The sequence below is a fragment of the Varroa jacobsoni genome, unplaced genomic scaffold (assembly GCF_002532875.2).
Source record: "Varroa jacobsoni isolate VJ856 unplaced genomic scaffold, vjacob_1.0 contig00183, whole genome shotgun sequence".
NCBI lineage: Eukaryota > Metazoa > Arthropoda > Arachnida > Mesostigmata > Varroidae > Varroa > Varroa jacobsoni.
Genome location: NW_019214424.1, coordinates 190,546 through 208,220, shown reverse-complemented (window position 1 = coordinate 208,220; position 17,675 = coordinate 190,546). Strand labels below are relative to the sequence as shown.

The window sequence follows — 17,675 nt, the reverse complement described above, 5'->3', positions numbered from 1 at the left end:
TCTATATATATATATATATTAAAATTGGTACATAGCAATGATGGTTCAGGCAAACCTCGAAGTTGAGTTTCGTCTATCTTTCTATGAAAATTGAAATCGGTCCATTTTTATTAACCGTAGGGTAAGGGTACAACTGACTCGGTCTAACAACTAGAAACACTAGGTACATAGACCTAATTCAAATTCGGGTCATCTGTATGTCACAAAACCATATTGGTCACAATCAAAAAGCATGTTCATGTTCTGTAGAGACAAAGTTTACAAAAACGAACGGAACCTGTAATTGTTTAAAAAATCCACTGACGTTACGAGTTTTGTGTCTACGATCAGCTTATCTAGGCTTAATTCCTACGATTAACCTTAATAACGTTATAATAAGCACATCGATATTGTACGCAACAATTATAAGCCCCTACAAATACAAATATACCACTAGATTTCACATCATCTTGCCAAAGATGAAATCAATTGATAAGAGAGATACAAGCTCTAACGATAACGCCCCAGAACTGTGCCGTCCTGTACAAAATGGTCAGCGATAGCGTTTTACGTCCGCTGTCGCTTGCGCGCTCACGGAAACAACACACAGACTACCTGCGGATTCTCAAGCGACGCTCATAGACGAATTCTATTATACCACCCAGCGCACTGTCGCTAAAATAAAAGAGGCTAGCCACCAACATATAATGGCGACAATATTAACAATACGGCCATCAAGGTACGTCTTTAGCGCCTCAGGCTTGCCATAGGGGTATCGTCCACCGATTTAGATGACAAGATATAACAAATCGATGTTTCATTAGCAGCTGCTCAATGTGGCCACTTGGAAAGACGGTGGGTCAAGACGACATAAGCGACGACCCAAAACGACTCGTCAAGAAGAAGCGTAAGTGATCAGACCATCTGAGCTAAGCGGTAGACGAGAGCACTGGTCGTGAAACGCAAGCAAAGCCGACAAAACAGCCGGAACAAAGTAATAACACGTAATGATAAGTGTGTGGCAGTAATAATGGTACTTCAAGGGACCACCGAACCAGATAATGCTGAAGCTTATGGCCCGATATTTAATTGACGAAAAACAAATATAACACATACACACAATAAATGGTAACTAGCGTATTGTGTACACGTGAAAGATACTACAACCAACATGTACTCTGACAAACAATTAGTTTATGGTATCTTTTGGTATTGGTAAATTTTCTGTCGCTTTAAATTATGATATGGTGTAACGCGTACGTTCCGACGAAACATAGACAGAGAGCAAACATTATTTGAAGTTCAATTTCGTATTGGCCAATTCGCGAAAAAACGAAAAGTTAGACTATCATTTGGCCAAGTATGGTATATCGTTTTAGCTGAAAACCAGTCCTACTTTTGGCCTTCCTCACGCATCAAGTACTACAGGCCTGGAAAAATTGACCTCACTCACACGATTCAATGTGCGCTCGTATAATTCAGCCAGTCACTCATCAACGTAGTACAATTAGATAATGACCAGCGTTTTTTTCCTGCGCTGTTTCTAATTAGTTGTCGAATATTTGGCAATAATCTTTGCCTACTAGAGGTGAACTGCAGGTTCAGTTACTTCGAAACAGATAATATATTATTCTCCGAATTATTTCTGTTCGTCAATATCAGAGAGATCGAACTTTGAGCGAGCAGTGTAATTAGCGTTAGATCTGGAGCATGAAACCACAATACAAAAAATATCTTTTTTCATATGACCCTCGAAACAAAAATTGAATACTGTTACAGTCTGAACAGGGTTTATATATACGCCCTCTTTGGTAATGTCCGAGTACGGACTAAATACAACGAATCTGTGCCCTCGAGGCAATTGCTACCCTGACAAGGTTCGGGGTGTTGAATAAACTATGAAATGAAAATAATCCTCAAAAAATCTACTATTTTAGTTGCACGTGAGAGCTATTTGCTTTCAAATCGCTTTCTGTAAACTAATGATGTCTTCCCTACCCGCACTGCACAGGCACAGACGACAACAAGATGGCCTGAAAAAATCACCGGTCGGAGAGCTACCATAATTGTTTTTATTGTCGACATGACATGCGCATTATATAATGACGACTCGAGATGATATGCCTGATAAGATAAGACATCTTCACGCCATTCAGAGTCAATTAGTCTTTTATCTGCCATCTTCGACGGAAATCGGCGTACGTGATAACGTCAGCGACATTTGTTCCAACTTACGATCTGGATGATCCAACCTGACTCTGTAGTTATTAACAATTAATCAGCTTTGCTCCTACAAAGACATGTGACCTAATATGTCTACGAATTCGCTGATATGTCAGATTGCGCCATGGCGTTTGTACCCGGATCGAAGCTTGCCATAGCTTGACGGATCTTGAGATCCTAAGCCATTTTGTAAACAACGTACAATTCAATACAATATATCAAGCAGCAAAATATGCACCACAAGCTGATCAATCTTTAATACATTTTCGGACCCCAATGTGTGCCCCCAACGTCTTTTATTATATTGAAGATAGCCATGCGGTCGGCATTCGACGTGTCCTTGGCATGGTCCATAGGCGGGCGCCTGACATCTGATGACGAATTCCTCAAGTTTGTGGGACTATTGTAGCAAAAAGTCTCGTACTCGAACGTAAACTTATTGCCAACGATGTGTGTCTATTTTAATGAAAATATCCTTATTCTAGACCATAATGTTGAGTGTCACTAACATTGTTTATCATTGCTTTGTTTTGCCACGTTTACTAATGTTAAAACCCTTCGGAGCGATAAGCAACAAAAAAAGGCTCGCCTGGAATGGTACTAACCATTATTAATAAGCGTATAGAGGGGCCTTTTTAGTCGCCGATATATATATCACGATGGGATACGAAGGAACCCGAATTTCAAGTTTTTTAAAAGTGCTGTAAAATTATTTGACAGCTGTTAAATAAAGCTTAACATCTGAGTGTCGCTTTTACGTAATCGAAAATAAAATCTAAAGTTTTCTATAAAAATCCTATAAAAAACGATCAGTTATGTACTAAAGAGGTTTTTGTGATCCGTTTGTTCCTCGATAAAAGAAGAAGGTGTGTTTGAAAGTCCAATCCAAAAACGATCACAGCTTTCCTAAGCAAATACCACGCTTTTGTATTAAATCGATCTTAAATGCTGGTTTTCTTGTTACCTCTTCTACATTTACCAGAATCCACCACCCCTGGGATTAATGCAGAGGTACTGTAATCCAACCAAAGTTAATTACCTCTTAGATAACGTCAAACTAGTATCTATTGGGCTCAATCAATTATCCTTTTAATATCCTACGAGAGCATAGGGAAACCTTACAACAGTCCAGAGCTATATTCACGAGCATTAGGACTAAATGTGCTGCTTTTTAAAACTTACTATGTAGTACCAATTTTCAAAAATGGTGACGCACAACGATTGCCGGCCAATCTTTATTTCCTACTCGTTCAGTAAGCTTTTCAAATAAATGCTTTTCAGCTTATTCGAAGAAAGACACGGCTTTCCAAAAGGTCATAGAACCTTTCCACTTACACGAGAATCATTTGATGAACGTAAACGGGAAATGAATCAGTGTTTGACAATTCCACATGCCCTTTTAGAGGCGTTCGACTCTAGGTCCCTGCAGGCAAAAGAAAAAGTGGGTCGCATATAGCTTTGATGATATCACCTGCACGCCAGGACGAACTCGATGTTTTGGCATTATAGACGATACATATATGCACATGCATGTTGGAGTCTAACAGGAGTCTAACTAGCCGGGCCTCTGACCTTCACTATTCATCAGGGACGCGAGATGATCCATGGATCTATCCGTTGTAATTCCTTAAAGCTAACTAACTGTACACGCCACCAATAGATCCGCTTTCATAAGGGGGTCGAACCTCGCGGATATCTGTTAACAGAGCAAACAATAACCCTCTAAGGCTTGGGAGGTGACTTAAGCCAACTGGCCAGCAATAAATAATATCCCCAGATCTGCATTCATGCGCTCTCATTCGTTAAACGCAGATTTGTTTATTGGCGGTCTAGCGTAAATGGCTAGCGTGTTTAATGTCCACTTAGATATTTGAAGAAGATAAATAAAATGTTTCCTTTTTGCCCTTTTGCCGGATAAATCTTTCAGGCTCCTCAAGCCCCACTTTTCTAGCTTTAATCATTCCACCCATTTCTTCCTACATCGTTTTCATTGTTAACATATCTTCGAGATCTTGCATAGCGTCGTTCCTGATGTTTGCGATTTCAGAGTACCAACAAATAATAGTGATACGGCGGACGCATGGTTCATGCAGGGTCAACTACCGGTCTCTCCGTATTCAGAATTCCCAGGGACTTTTTACCAAGGTAAACCTGGGCCTGCAGCGAACGATATTTAGGCTCCTCGTAATAACAACCTATGTCATGGTAATGGTACTGTTCTTTTTTTAGTATGGTATCAATCAGTACTATGACCCCGGCCAGATGAATGTACAAACAAGAAAAGTATGTGTATAAACTTATTTATTCCTTTTGGCCCATTCAACTCTTAAATGAAAGAGAACTTCACCTTCAATCTATGTTCATCTTTGATCCTCCCAATCGTAACTGCCGTGATACTTTACATATAACTAAATATAGTCATATAGTAAGTGACATATTGTTATTATGCCTAAATTTTTCAAGAAATTCGCAGCTTTTCCTACTGCATGCCTAAAGCATGACTACGTTTCGTCATTGGTGTTGCGTAGACTACGTGAGCGTTTTAAAGAGTTATTTAGGCGGCAATGTTATCGTACAGATAGCTGCCTTTGTCTTTTGGTGTCTGAATGAAATTTCTGATCACCGTGTGAATGTGACCTTGATGCGCTTTCCCGCTGCACCCAATGACAACAATTGACATTTGTTTGGTCAGAACATTGGCAAGCGATGACTGCAGTTTGGAGATAAATTTTGCGTGCGTCTTTTTATACCTGAATATCCGATCTTGCACACCGTCATTCCAGAGCGAAGCGACTGCTTATCAATGTGAAGCTTTGTATTCATACATCTCGTTAATAAAGCGTGATAAAATTTAATGACTCAAAGATTACCTAACTAACGTACAGCATCTGCATAACTGATCACAGCAAACTGTTAAGAAGATCTAGCTGAAAACGGATCTTTTTCTATCTATATGCATAGACCCGCAGAACTTCATCTCTGGTTTACAGCGCGGTACATTGCGTGCGGTTAAATTTGTGTGTTTGGCATATCATTTTGGTGAGTTTGATTTTTTAATATTGGTCTTCACCTCACCTGATAGAGACAGACCCCTTCGGTTACCTCGACACTTCAAATTTTCCTCGACTTCTTTTTATCAGACCGGCCCCGTTTGGTACGATTCGTTTACAACTACTGAGATTACGAGATAAGGATGACACGGACCGCAAACCTCCCGCTGTTCCGAAGGGACCAAACACCCATCGGAGAGAAAGGCGGCGGTAAAGGGAAGTCAACTAACAACATTGGTCTCGATCACATTTCCGTGAAATTACCCCAGCCTTAGTCGATGTATATTATTACAGTCTTTTTCCTACTAAAAACTCACCATTAGCGACGTTCGATCTTGTCTATGAAGCGTTCGGTCACATTAATCTTTCACAAATCCGATTGTAATTGTTTGCTAGCAATCCCCCCAATGGCAGCATAAATGATTCACTTGATCATTTACCACTGTGACTTTTTTTTAGATGGATAGAATAGAATATGGCACGGTATTTCGGAGCAGTCGTTCTTCGTGGGTAAAAGTAATCTCGAAATAATATCATCGCGAGCTGAATAAGTTGTCCTTAGATTTGGTCTGTTCTATCTGGATCAATCCGACTGACTGATGTGTTGTCATATATCGATCGTTTGACGTAATACGGTATTACGATTTAAGCAATGACCGACAGGTGCACGCCTCATTCAAAATGCAAAAAGGTTCACCTGTGAGTCTTGTCGATAACACCTGTCGCAAAACATTGTGACATTCGACATTTTTATGTAACGAGGACCCGACGAACTAGACGGTGCCATAACGTAGCGATCAAGCTCACCTGCAGGTTTCTCCTCAGCTGTGTACACTAAGCGGACTTGAAAATAACATCGGCGGCAGATATGCCTGGCCCGTCGCTCGGACCTGACCGCTGAACGAAATCTGTAGATGGCAGAGCTGGAGATAGTTCATTCGGGCACGCCTTCTAGGCATACTTTTGTCCAACGACCCGAGTCGCCGGTTGCTCATGGCTTTCTGTGTCTGCGGCTTTGCGAAAGGCTCCAAAACAAATTAAAGATCAACCAGGACCGATTATCGCGGATCCGCCAAGACGCGCAACTCTAAGCCGTCGTTTTATGGCTCGCTAAGCTGCGCAGAACAGGTCTATTTCAAGCAGTTGCATTATTAAAGCTTTCCGTGAAATCGGAGTTTGCAAGAAATAATCTATTTCTAGAATTCAGTTACTGCGTGTAGCGTTATGCCTTGAATTACCTACAAAGGCTGCGTGTCATACTTAGATAAAACCATTCTATCCAGGTCTCCGAGGAATTATTTTAACACAAACTTCGCTTTTTTTCTTCAGTTCTAGCAATGACATGTTAGTTTCTGTAGCGAAGAATAAAGCTCTATTTGCTCACACTACTACCCTCTTCGGTACGTGCAGGGACAGATCGAAGCTTCGTAGAAATAAATTCTTATTTAGACCTACACTGAAAATGGTAGTTCTAAATAATAAAAAAGTAGCGTGTCAGCGCACGTTCTATCGTTCGGAAGATGTTTGTTTACCGAAACAAACAACTATGACGCCCTGTATCGCGCCGGCGCGTCGCGCACACTCGACCACAAATTAGTCAATGTCTGCTTACGATGCCGCGAAAGATTACTACGCACATCAGTTGCAATAAAAACAGGTCCCCATCATGTCACGAGGCACCGCTCGTTTAATCCAGGTAAAAACGACAAAGAGCACAAAAGCGCTTGCTGTGGGAGCGAGACACCTTGCCGAATGACGGTGTTATCGGTCGCAGTTACCCATTTTCGAGCGGGCATTTTTGTCGCAGAAAATTAGCGAGGTTTTGACAAATACTGAAGTGTCTCCGCTAGGGATGCGCAATTGATTTATCAGATTCTTCAAGAGCATTTAGAAGATGGAGGCTAAGGATGAACATCGAAACCGTTATTTCAGGACATACCATTGTGCCGTGACGAATTATGTAGGATTCAATATTGCTACTAGCACGGAAAAGAAAGAAGCTGTGATTTGAAAATGCTTAGTTATATAGTGTACCTACATAATGAAACACCGGCAAAACTTCGCGCCGCTGCGAATGCTAATACATCCCTCACCAGCGTCGTTTGATTCAGCGTGCTCTGTAACGTAATTCATATTTGTCAAACTCATCTAACCATCTCTGGCCAACTTTTCACTGTTCACTCCAGTCACCCGCTCTGCGGCTCGAGCTCCGACAGAGATAATCTGGGGAATATTCAGGTTTAGTGCCGGTGCTATTCCCACGACATTGGACTCGTGATGAGCGACCGCGTTTTGCGGTGTCGGTAGAACCTCAAATGCAGCGGCATCCAGCCCGCTATTGTAGACTGTTTCCGCAGCGATCTTCCTGTGTGCACAAAGCGTTGCCCAAATCGGAAAGTATAACACAGTGCTGCATGCAAGGTCAACGAAAAGTAAACAGAGGTACATGGACGAGAGGAGGACTAAGTAACTGTCACACAGGCCAAGCCTATTTTAAGTAATGATCCTCGTTCGTAGATCTGCTTGCGCAATCGTCACTCTAAGGCCTGCGTTACTCTAATATCCTGGCTGGCCGGCCATAGCTAACGCCTGCGAAGTACGTACCCGACATAACTGTACAGTATGAATCAACAAATTGATAGCGGCATGTTCGCACGTATGTCTTGCTTATTTATTGTCAAGAAATACTTACCGACTAAGTAGAAACGTCGATTTCGATTGGTTCGATTTCAGATCGATAATGTCCAATAACACGTTCTAAATGTGACGGCAAACCGTAACATGCGAAAGAGCCATTTCAGAAGCTTTTGACCGACGTTTTCAGATATACCTGCCTGACATTGGGCAATGTCGCCCTTTATATAACTAAATTATCATATCCCTCATGATTTCGCTCTGTGCATTATCAAGTTCAACCCTAACAATTTAAATAGTACTACTGCTTCTTCTTCATCAACGTCTGCATGAGTGACACGTAATATTATTGTTGTTTATGCTCACAAGCTGCATCATTCTGAAATGGGCACGCAGTAAAACTTCGTCCATTAAACATCGGTCCATGCTAAGAGCTCTGTTTACGATTTTATGGCGATTTTATCGTAAAGAGCAGATTTACAGAGTCCATAGAGAAGGCTGGAGCATGGTAAAGGACTGTCTGGCACAGTACAATATAATATGCCCGTGTATTCAATATATACTAGTCAAATATTCTTTTATTTATGTTTTATGTCTTCTATTTAAACTGCTGGGCATTACTACAGATGGCTGACCCCTAGCACAAGACGAGGTGTGTCTATTAGTGGATTCGAACCCGGACTACTACGTGTTTTTTTACTCGTTGAGATTAGAAAGGTCATAAAAAGTTATAGGTTACCCACGGGAGCAATGTATGTTAATCGAGATCATGTTTGTGGCTTTTATTGATAACAAACGAGGGAGAGAGAGAGAGAGAGAGAGAGAGAGAGAGAAAGAGCGAAAAGATCTTTATACCAGAGAGATTTACCCCTATTTATTCGCCCCTATTGTCTATTAGGCCGTTTGAAGCAAGAGCTAAAAATCAATACTAAATTTATTCATCATTTCACCGAACTGGTCCAGGCAAACTATCTGAAGCATTATCCATATACAATGGCGATTGTATAACAGAATTTCCATAAAAAAAAATTTCCTATTTCCCTGAAAAATACTGTAAGCGTGAAACCTTGAACTCAAAAACCGGAAAGGTTTCCGGAGATAGCATTCTGCCGGAAAAGGAGTGACACCACAGATGTCTCTACCACTCACCTACCAAAAACACAAATCAGTCTTCCTTTTCAAGCCGCAATCAGGGTAATGCAAGCAGCGTGTGTCGATTTCCCTTAAAATTAAATAATTCCAGTGGCGAATAAACGTAGATGTATGGAAAAACGGCATTCTGTATAAAAACCCTGCGTAACTGTCGAACTTTCCAAGCCTACACAGGATTTCGCACATAGTTTCTATAAGCCAAACACGGGAGTTTCAGCGTACAAGACACAGAGATACATCTGTGGTTACACTAAAACAATCGTAAAGGTGAATAGTTTTTTTTCCGCTAGACAATGAAAACTGCTAGACAAATCGACTATTATTTGTCTTTATTCAGACCTACTCGAGCTAGCACCACGGACGAGATTGGCCGATCGATATATCGTATGGTATACAGCACATTGACGAGTGACGGAAAAACGTCTCAACGCTATGTTTTTATTTTTTCTATCCAGTCACCAACCTGCTCGTTGAGAACCGCCGCCGCATCCATTATAATCAGAGTAATGTCTTAACGCGCTCAATTCCAAAGCAAGTGAAGTTTTAAAATACGGATTTCGATGTATTTGTCTTTGTTGTTTCTCGTACGTATATCGTCACAAGAAAAAAATGCGGGAAATAATCATCAATCGTATTTGTTGTTTGTTCGAATGGGCACGGTAAAGCCTTGTAAACGTCACCAGATACAATCGTTTTTGATGGATAGACATTTTTACTAGTGGGAAGTTGTATCGTCCTTAAGGCCTACTGGATAGCTAGGACGTGGCATTCCTGACACGTTTCATCTGCCGATATGACTAATTGTGGCAAGTCGGCTGCCTCGAAGGCCGCTTTATCAATGAACTATGAAGCTCTGCGGTCGCTCCTACGCAAACGACACCTACACATAGTAATTGTCCCGTTACCGGTTCAAATAATCATAGACCAAATAATATGTCGGCAAAGGTAACTGTGTGCAAAGATCGGAAATCTTGTGCCGTATGCTGAAGCTAGTCATATGCCTTCGCTCGTGGCAGAAAGCATCGATGATTTTTTGTGACGAACGAAAATCACTGGACCATTGGCTGTTGGATATTCTTGATTTTGTGTTATATAATAGAACGTCTCCATTGGAAGGCTCCTATCTTAAGAACACAGTTCTTCTACCTGAACAGAGTTTTTCCAAGAGTCATAGTTCTATACCAGCTAATATATTAATCGTATTGGATGTTTTTCATCGAAAGATCAATGCTATTTTATAATTATTACGAGTTTTATAAGCTTAGAAGATCGATGTTTAACCAGCTACTGCTTATTAGGGGCCGCAGGGTAAACGTTTCATATTCTAAGCAAAAGGCAAAACATCCATAGAATAATCAGTTATTACGTACTATCTTCGTTAGCTAGAAGAAAGGGATCTTCTATCAAAGTGACTGAAAATCTTCTTAATTCTTTTAGAATACATTATCCATCGTCCAGTTTCGGTCCTGTATAAGGCGTATTCGACTCATTTGAGCTATTTCATTTATTTACTATTTAAGTGAATAATATGATAAACGCAAAATGTCTAATAGAATCGGCTGAACTAGGTAAGAATCGGAGTGTCCATTATAAAATCAAATAGTTCAAAACTCTGCCGATCTACTAATCATTACTTGGACACCAGGATTACTAGGACTAAACAGAGGAGTCATTTATTACACTTACTCGATTTCTAATGTTTTATATTTGGTAATTGTTTACAACAGCCAATAAGACCGCGTTAGCCAATGCTGTCTAATTACCTTAATTAATGTTTGATAAACATTCGTCAAAACGTTCGTTTTTGTAGCGAAACAATGTAGCTACGGTTTTGTTGATCGCCTGATGGGGTTAGAACCTCGTGATTTCATACAGACCCTATATATCCAGTTAAAATTTTAATCTTTTCATTTGTACCACCTATATTCTAAATTGTGTGGGCCAAGAATTCCCAACGTTCCTGGCTAGAAATTACAATATGTATAAAATTTGACGCCATTACGTTGCCCTGTAATTTCCTAGCTTAAATCGTCTACTTCATCGCTGTTGATACCTTTACGGCTACGCAACTTGCATGCCCGTCTCACCTGCCTTCTTTAATAGATCAACCAGACGCAGATACCTCATGCTCGCTTCTCCCAAGCAGAAAATCGTGTTACCGAGAAAATGCAATGCCCGCCTGAAACGAATTCTCGAAGAAGAAATATATCTATTCAAACAAAAAATATAGATAAGAAGTACGTAAGTAATACAATAAATTGACCACTTCCTGCAGTAAGCTCACTGTCCCGCAAAACATATACAGTGTAGAGACCCTCACAGCGAAGAGCAACTTGTTGCAGGATCACTGCTGGTCGGTCGCGCCAATTTGAAATTTAGGACATTTTTTTGTTGAAGAATATCTCGCCCTTAGACAGACGGAGGATGCAGCCTATAAGTAGGAGCCAAAGCCACTCACTACGTGGAAATAATAATGAGAACAATCGGCTTAACTTTTCAGCCATACTGACGATGTCGCAAGTTGCATAACAGCTGCATTCGGAACAGGCCATTGATGGAAAAACAGGCTTTCTCCGAACATATCGACCCTTGCGGTCCGAAAAGAAGGCTCAGTGACTGCCGAATTTGCGGCGTTATCCTGAACTCATCGAGTATCGGGCGTTACGGAAACTTCAAGCGAGCTAACGAACGAGCCGTCGTCAGGGCCAAGACCGATGCTTACGTTAATACAGTGACGAAGATCGCACTAATGAGAAGTCGCTACTTGCGTTATTTGCCTGCGGACGACGACGACGGTGATGATGACGTTTTCGGCTTTACGCTTCCGGTTATGTACAGTCGAATTTGGCACTGCAATCGGCAGAGAGCGAGCGAAGTAGATTTATATCGTGTGGATTAGATCGTGTGGATCTAGTCCAAGGTATCATGCAGCTGCGACCGTGCACGAAGAACGCTTTGAATAAAAACGTACTCCACGCGTGCGCTAGAGTTACCTTTTGTGGCTTGCTCGACTTTCCGTTGACTTGCAAATCTATAACCCACATATATATATAGATACGTGGATAATAGGTATATATATCTATAACCCACATATATATACATGTTGGTATTCCAAAAACATAAACAATCTTACCTACACGGACATTCACATATGGACAGCTGCATTTATTTAAAGCTAGTCGCTGGTCAAGAGATGGTCAACTGCTCGATGGATAGAAATTTCTTCATTTAGTTCGCATTAATATTTCAGTTAGTTTATGGTAATATGTAAGCAAAAGTAATTAATCTATATACGATATATACATTTCAGTTCTACACCAAACTACTTTGTATAGAAGGATTTTTTGACAGTTCCTGAGCATTATCGAGTTTGGCTTCATTTTGACTTTGCCTCTCGTTAGTTGCCCTATGCATTGGCGCCAATTACTATTATTAAATTATAAAGCTTTTTCAGAACAAGTTCGATACCCATTCTTTGTTCGAAGTTTCGGACTATGACAGCTGCCCGACTATCTGCTGATACATACGAAGATTTCGGCATGGCAGTACGAGCGTAATGGGTGACGGACGATAGTTGTTGTGAAATCTGCGCATATATAGCACTCGCCTTTACCTTTGCAACATGTACATATGCTACATGGGGTAGTAATACGTATGAAGCCTTTGGTCCATAGCTGTTTTTATCAGGTGGCTTTCGATTACCTTAGAAGTGGTTACCTATCGCTACTGTATTTACAACTCCATTACAAGTCCATTCTCCTGCCTGTCTATATTGTTATATGTTGATGTTGCTTTTTCCTCCTTCCTTCCCCATTAACGAACGAAACGTATAACGCTACTTTTGACAAGTGTGTTCCTGCCACGGCTGAATAGACTCGTAGATACGTAAGGATTTACGGTGCGATGCAGCGGGTGGGGAGTGTAACAGGCAAGCCGGCTCATCTACAGGGCATCAGAGTCGTGAACCTCAAACAATCGCAGTGTACCGCTGCTATGGTTGATCTATGGCGTAATTTTTCCGCAAAACATCGATACACGAGCTCGACGGCCATCAAATCTGGAAGTCGTAGAGAGAAAGCTTTAGTCTGAGTATGCGTTTATTTCGGTCCTTTGGCTTTATCACGAAGGATCGATCCAGTATGCCGTCTTACCTAGGGCCCAGCACGTTCCCTAGTGGTAGGAAGGGGCAACCGAATTTTTTCGGTCTTCTTCTAGATTTGAAATATGTTGAAAAAGGTCACCTGCTATTAGTACTGTGCTATTTAGCTAATTCTTTATGGAAGAAGGTACCGGCAAAATGACGAAAATCGCTCATTTAGCAGATGATGCGTGAGACTGTGTTATCCAGTTCATTTCTGTATCCCGCAAGTTTCGATTATTAAGTACGTGCACATTGTCATGTATACCCAATATGAAGTTTGGCGGCTTTAGGATTTCGAAAACCTACCCTAAATCCAATCATCGAGTTATTCAGATAACAACTCTTCTCCACGCACGATATTTCGTTAATGACGAAAAATTAGGTCCTTTAAACTCGTCGAGGACGCACGTAACAAAGCTACTTACAACGTGAGCTGCCAATGAGACTGGATGTTGATCAGGGTGAACTTCCTAATCCTACCGCGTAAACTAATAATACGCTATTTCTGCTTTCATTCGTCCCGACAAGCCTGAGCTTTAAATTGACGCCCCCTAAAAAGCGCCGTCAATATGAAGTTAGGAAAGCTAGCTAATGTATCGTAATATCACAATTATCCGTTTAACTCGTTTAAATCGAGTGTGTATCGATATGTACAAATAATAAAAAGGTATGTAAGTACTTATAAATATATATAAGTCACCATTAATATGTAGCGGTGTTTTACCAATCATTGATCTATTGGCATTTGTTGTCAGGAATAAATCACACTTGATGCAAATACACTTCTTAAAAACTGCGGTATCGTATTTTCTGTGTTCTGCTTCGCACTAAAGAATTATCTCCCCTCTTCATTTCAAAGAGTAAAACGACGCCAAACGTAATACATACAGACAAATTTAAATGATTCTGACTGTTCTAGACATTGTGGGCAGTGTATGCTCAAACGGTACACTTAGCTGTTCTATAGGACGACAGAAGACATCTTAATTCGCTAACACTTCCTACTGCAAGAAGTTGCCAACGTAAACTCTGAATATAGACATCCTGTGAATAGAGCAAGCCCATTGGCCTTTTCTAACAATTTTTCTGGTCTGCAAAGATGGCTCCTGTCGTTCTTGGTTTTATTATTAATATTGGTGCTGCTTTTAGTTTTATCTGTTGAAATCGCTCCTGTCGTTCAGGTCAGGCACCTCTACCTTCTCCTACGGCTAACTGGTCTACACCAAATCCGTGTTTACGCGTACGTGTATACAGAGACAAATCCTAACGGAGGTAGAGACGGGAGGTGAATCGCCCTAAATATGTGTACACGTTTTATACGTTCAACACCCATCGACGCACGTTCACTGCTCGTCTGTTTTGTTGTATCTTCGAAGTCGCTGTCTCCACTGTTTTGGCATTGCTGTGATTGTTACGGTTTTGTGCTTGTGTACGATGTCCATTGGGAGCGCCAAGTAGAATCATCAGCCAGTGACGGATTATCGTTTTCCCGTCCTACGTTGCTTGGTTGTTTTATCAGTCATTGTTGGCTGCCGTTCCCGTTTGCTTTCTTGCCTACGACTGCGTCCATCCCGCCAACTCGTACTCTCAGCCGCAACATTACTACGGTTCGCTTCTCATCTACGTCTTCACTTGATGAGAGCAGTCAGAGAATTAGCTGTCTGGGAGGCTTGGGAAAAGCAGATTCAGCCCGTTCGTAACTCTGTACGCGTGCATGCCTCTCATCTAGATGTGTACGCCATAACGTGGCCTTGCACAAACGCCAGCCGCCAGTCAACTACTAGCATACTCAGTGGCAACAGCTGTATGAGCTGAGAAAGGAACAATAACCAGGGTTGGGTCTAGCGGAGGCTGCACGAATTTCAATCGAGAAACAGCAGAGCTGGCCTGACAAACGGCAACAGCTAATTTGTGTGATGCGTCTATACGTGCCCACTGTGGATACGTTAACGAGTGTTATCGATCGATAATTATGATCAGCGAAGGCCTTAACCACACACAGGCCTCGAGAAAGATTTACACGGACGTTACAACCTCGTATCGGTTAGACCTGTAGGACAGAAGTAGAAGAATCTATTCTGTGTCCTTCACGCTCCTAACGCATAGTGCTCCTTCGCGATCCGACTAGCAGCTTCAAAGGCTACGACAAATGTTTCCACTTATTTTCGTGTAAGCGCTCCGACTTCATCGACAACTTCTATTGTAACAAGCAACAGCTGTTATACACACATAGAGCAATTGCACCGTCAGAAGGTTGCGCCTACCGGAATTACCCACCGTTACAGTCAAAAAAAAAAATCAAGCAGAGAATGGTACTGCAGGACACAAAAGACCTCACCTACGAAGCCGTTAAATACCGATTTAGAATTTTTCAATCGGTGAGACACATTTTTGTATTTGACGTTGTTCGACTCGTCCAACCTTATCACGGTAACTGTAAATATTTCGAATCGGTCACGTATTCGGCTAAAAGGCTCAGCGAGTCACAAAACGTTACGCGACGCCTACAACTTAAAAAGAGCAAAGACCCACCTCGTAAATAGAATGCTTTGATATAAAACCGTGAGTCTGGATTCTACATTGCGCGACGCTTTCTCACCATCCGTATGAATTGGTTCTCTATAACTAATAAGCATGACTAGCTATCTCCGTATGGGACGACTTGACAATAAATAGGGTAAAAAAAGAAAACGTCAAATTGCTGCGGCATACACTCGAACCAAAGTGTGTTGAAAACTGGCCATGTGGCAAAAATGTGGTTCCTATGAGTAGCCGGTTAGAATAACGTAAAAATAATTGAAGAAAGCTTACCATCAACGTATAACCAATGAATAAGCGTGGATTTACCATTACGCTTTCGTGGGCAAGCGACGTCCAACGAGTGGATTAAAGGCACGGACCCCCAGCTAACACTTGACCAAGAAGGGCCTCAGCTGGCAAAAAAAGTCTCAGCGACTGATTTTACAATGCACAAACGACATTTCGTATTGCTTAGATTGTTTTCATTTTCATATGAGTTAAGTATTCCACTCCGTTGTACATAAACATTCTGCTATTTCATAGCTTCATGAAGGCTGTGCTTCATCCCGGTCACAGAAGTTAGTGGGTGGTAATAGGCAGTCGCAGATGATAATAGGACATATTATTCTACAAACGCACAAAAACGCTGCATATTCGTCGGAAGGAGCCCACTAATTTTTACTCATGATGGTCTCTATTGATGAATGTCCTGATGACGGAAATGCCCGTTAGGTCCGCGCCACACGAACGGGCATTGGAATTCATAGTAGAGGTCCCTTCGTTGCCCTTTCGTTGTTGGTAGCATTAGCAGTAGGCATGGTGATCCGATTTACGACCATGTTTACGACTGGGACGCGGGCAAGCAACGTTGGGGTCATTATAAATAGACATCTATATTTCGGGACTCAAGTGATCAACCCACGAACGTCCACAGATCGTTGGCAAAGCCATAAAACATGTTGAGCACTCGCGCAAGATGGCACAGAAGCCCCGTTGGTTCCAACGGGAAGACTGACACTGGCTATCTTGGATTTTTCGTGAATGCATTTCGAACAGCATCAACGAGAACATTCGGTTGCATAGGTTATTACGAAAATATTGCACAGTAAGAACCGAACGCCTAAAATAATGATTCAATAAATAAGAAAGTACCAGATTATAATAACAACAATATGATCTCTATTGCTAGATCCTTCGAAACACAATGACATCGTTTATATTGCACTGTGAAGGGAAAAAGCAAGATGTTGGCAAGCGAGACCTCATGTCTCACTAATTGTTGTTGTAACTACTAATACGAGGAAAGGTATTGCACGCTAACCTGACGCTGTCCGAACTACACAAAAAAGACTGCCCATTATACCCCGAAAAATGTTATTTCTAAACCGTGCATATATCAATAGGGAGCCTGGGCTAATGTGTTTATTTTTTTTATAATAATAAGCTTAAAAACCTACGATTATCTTAGGATTCATAAACTGCTGGCTCATATTATAAGGCAGACCATTCCCTAAGAGGATAAAACCAATATACGCAACTTTTCTAATATGGTGTTCGATTAGTCGCCATAGGTCTTTCTTTTTCTGATGGCACTAATGGCTGCAACGGTACTGAATCAAGTAATCACTAATGCAAAACCTGGGAAAAAAGATTCTTCTGTGTGCTTAGAAAACGCTGACCGTTTAGGGATAAGGTGCCGAGTGTTCAACCAGGTCTTCAGCCGATCATCCTAAATAATTGTCACGCCTAGCGATTCGCATAGCAGCTATTAGGATTGTACACGGGGAAGAAAAGGCTAGCTCTTAAAGACCTATAATAATGGGGCTTCCCGTTCAGTTCAAGACATATTAGTATAATTGGGAGATTCGAAAGAAGATCTCATGCTTAACCTCATACGAGGCGTCTGTTCATCACGAAAGAGGCCAGATAAACGAATCCTAGTAAATTCCATGGGGAAGTCTTACATGCGAAATATC

At 41.3% G+C, this 17,675-nt stretch overlaps 1 long non-coding RNA gene across 1 annotated transcript; it reads right to left on the bottom strand.

The window, feature by feature from the left end:
- Positions 1–9,350: 9,350 nt before the first annotated feature.
- Positions 9,351–17,212, bottom strand: LOC111270899 (uncharacterized). Its single transcript, XR_002686536.2, has 2 exons — positions 15,991–17,212; positions 9,351–13,095 (listed from the first exon to the last, which is right to left on the bottom strand). It is a non-coding gene; the product is annotated as an uncharacterized LOC111270899 (long non-coding RNA).
- Positions 17,213–17,675: the final 463 nt, after the last annotated feature.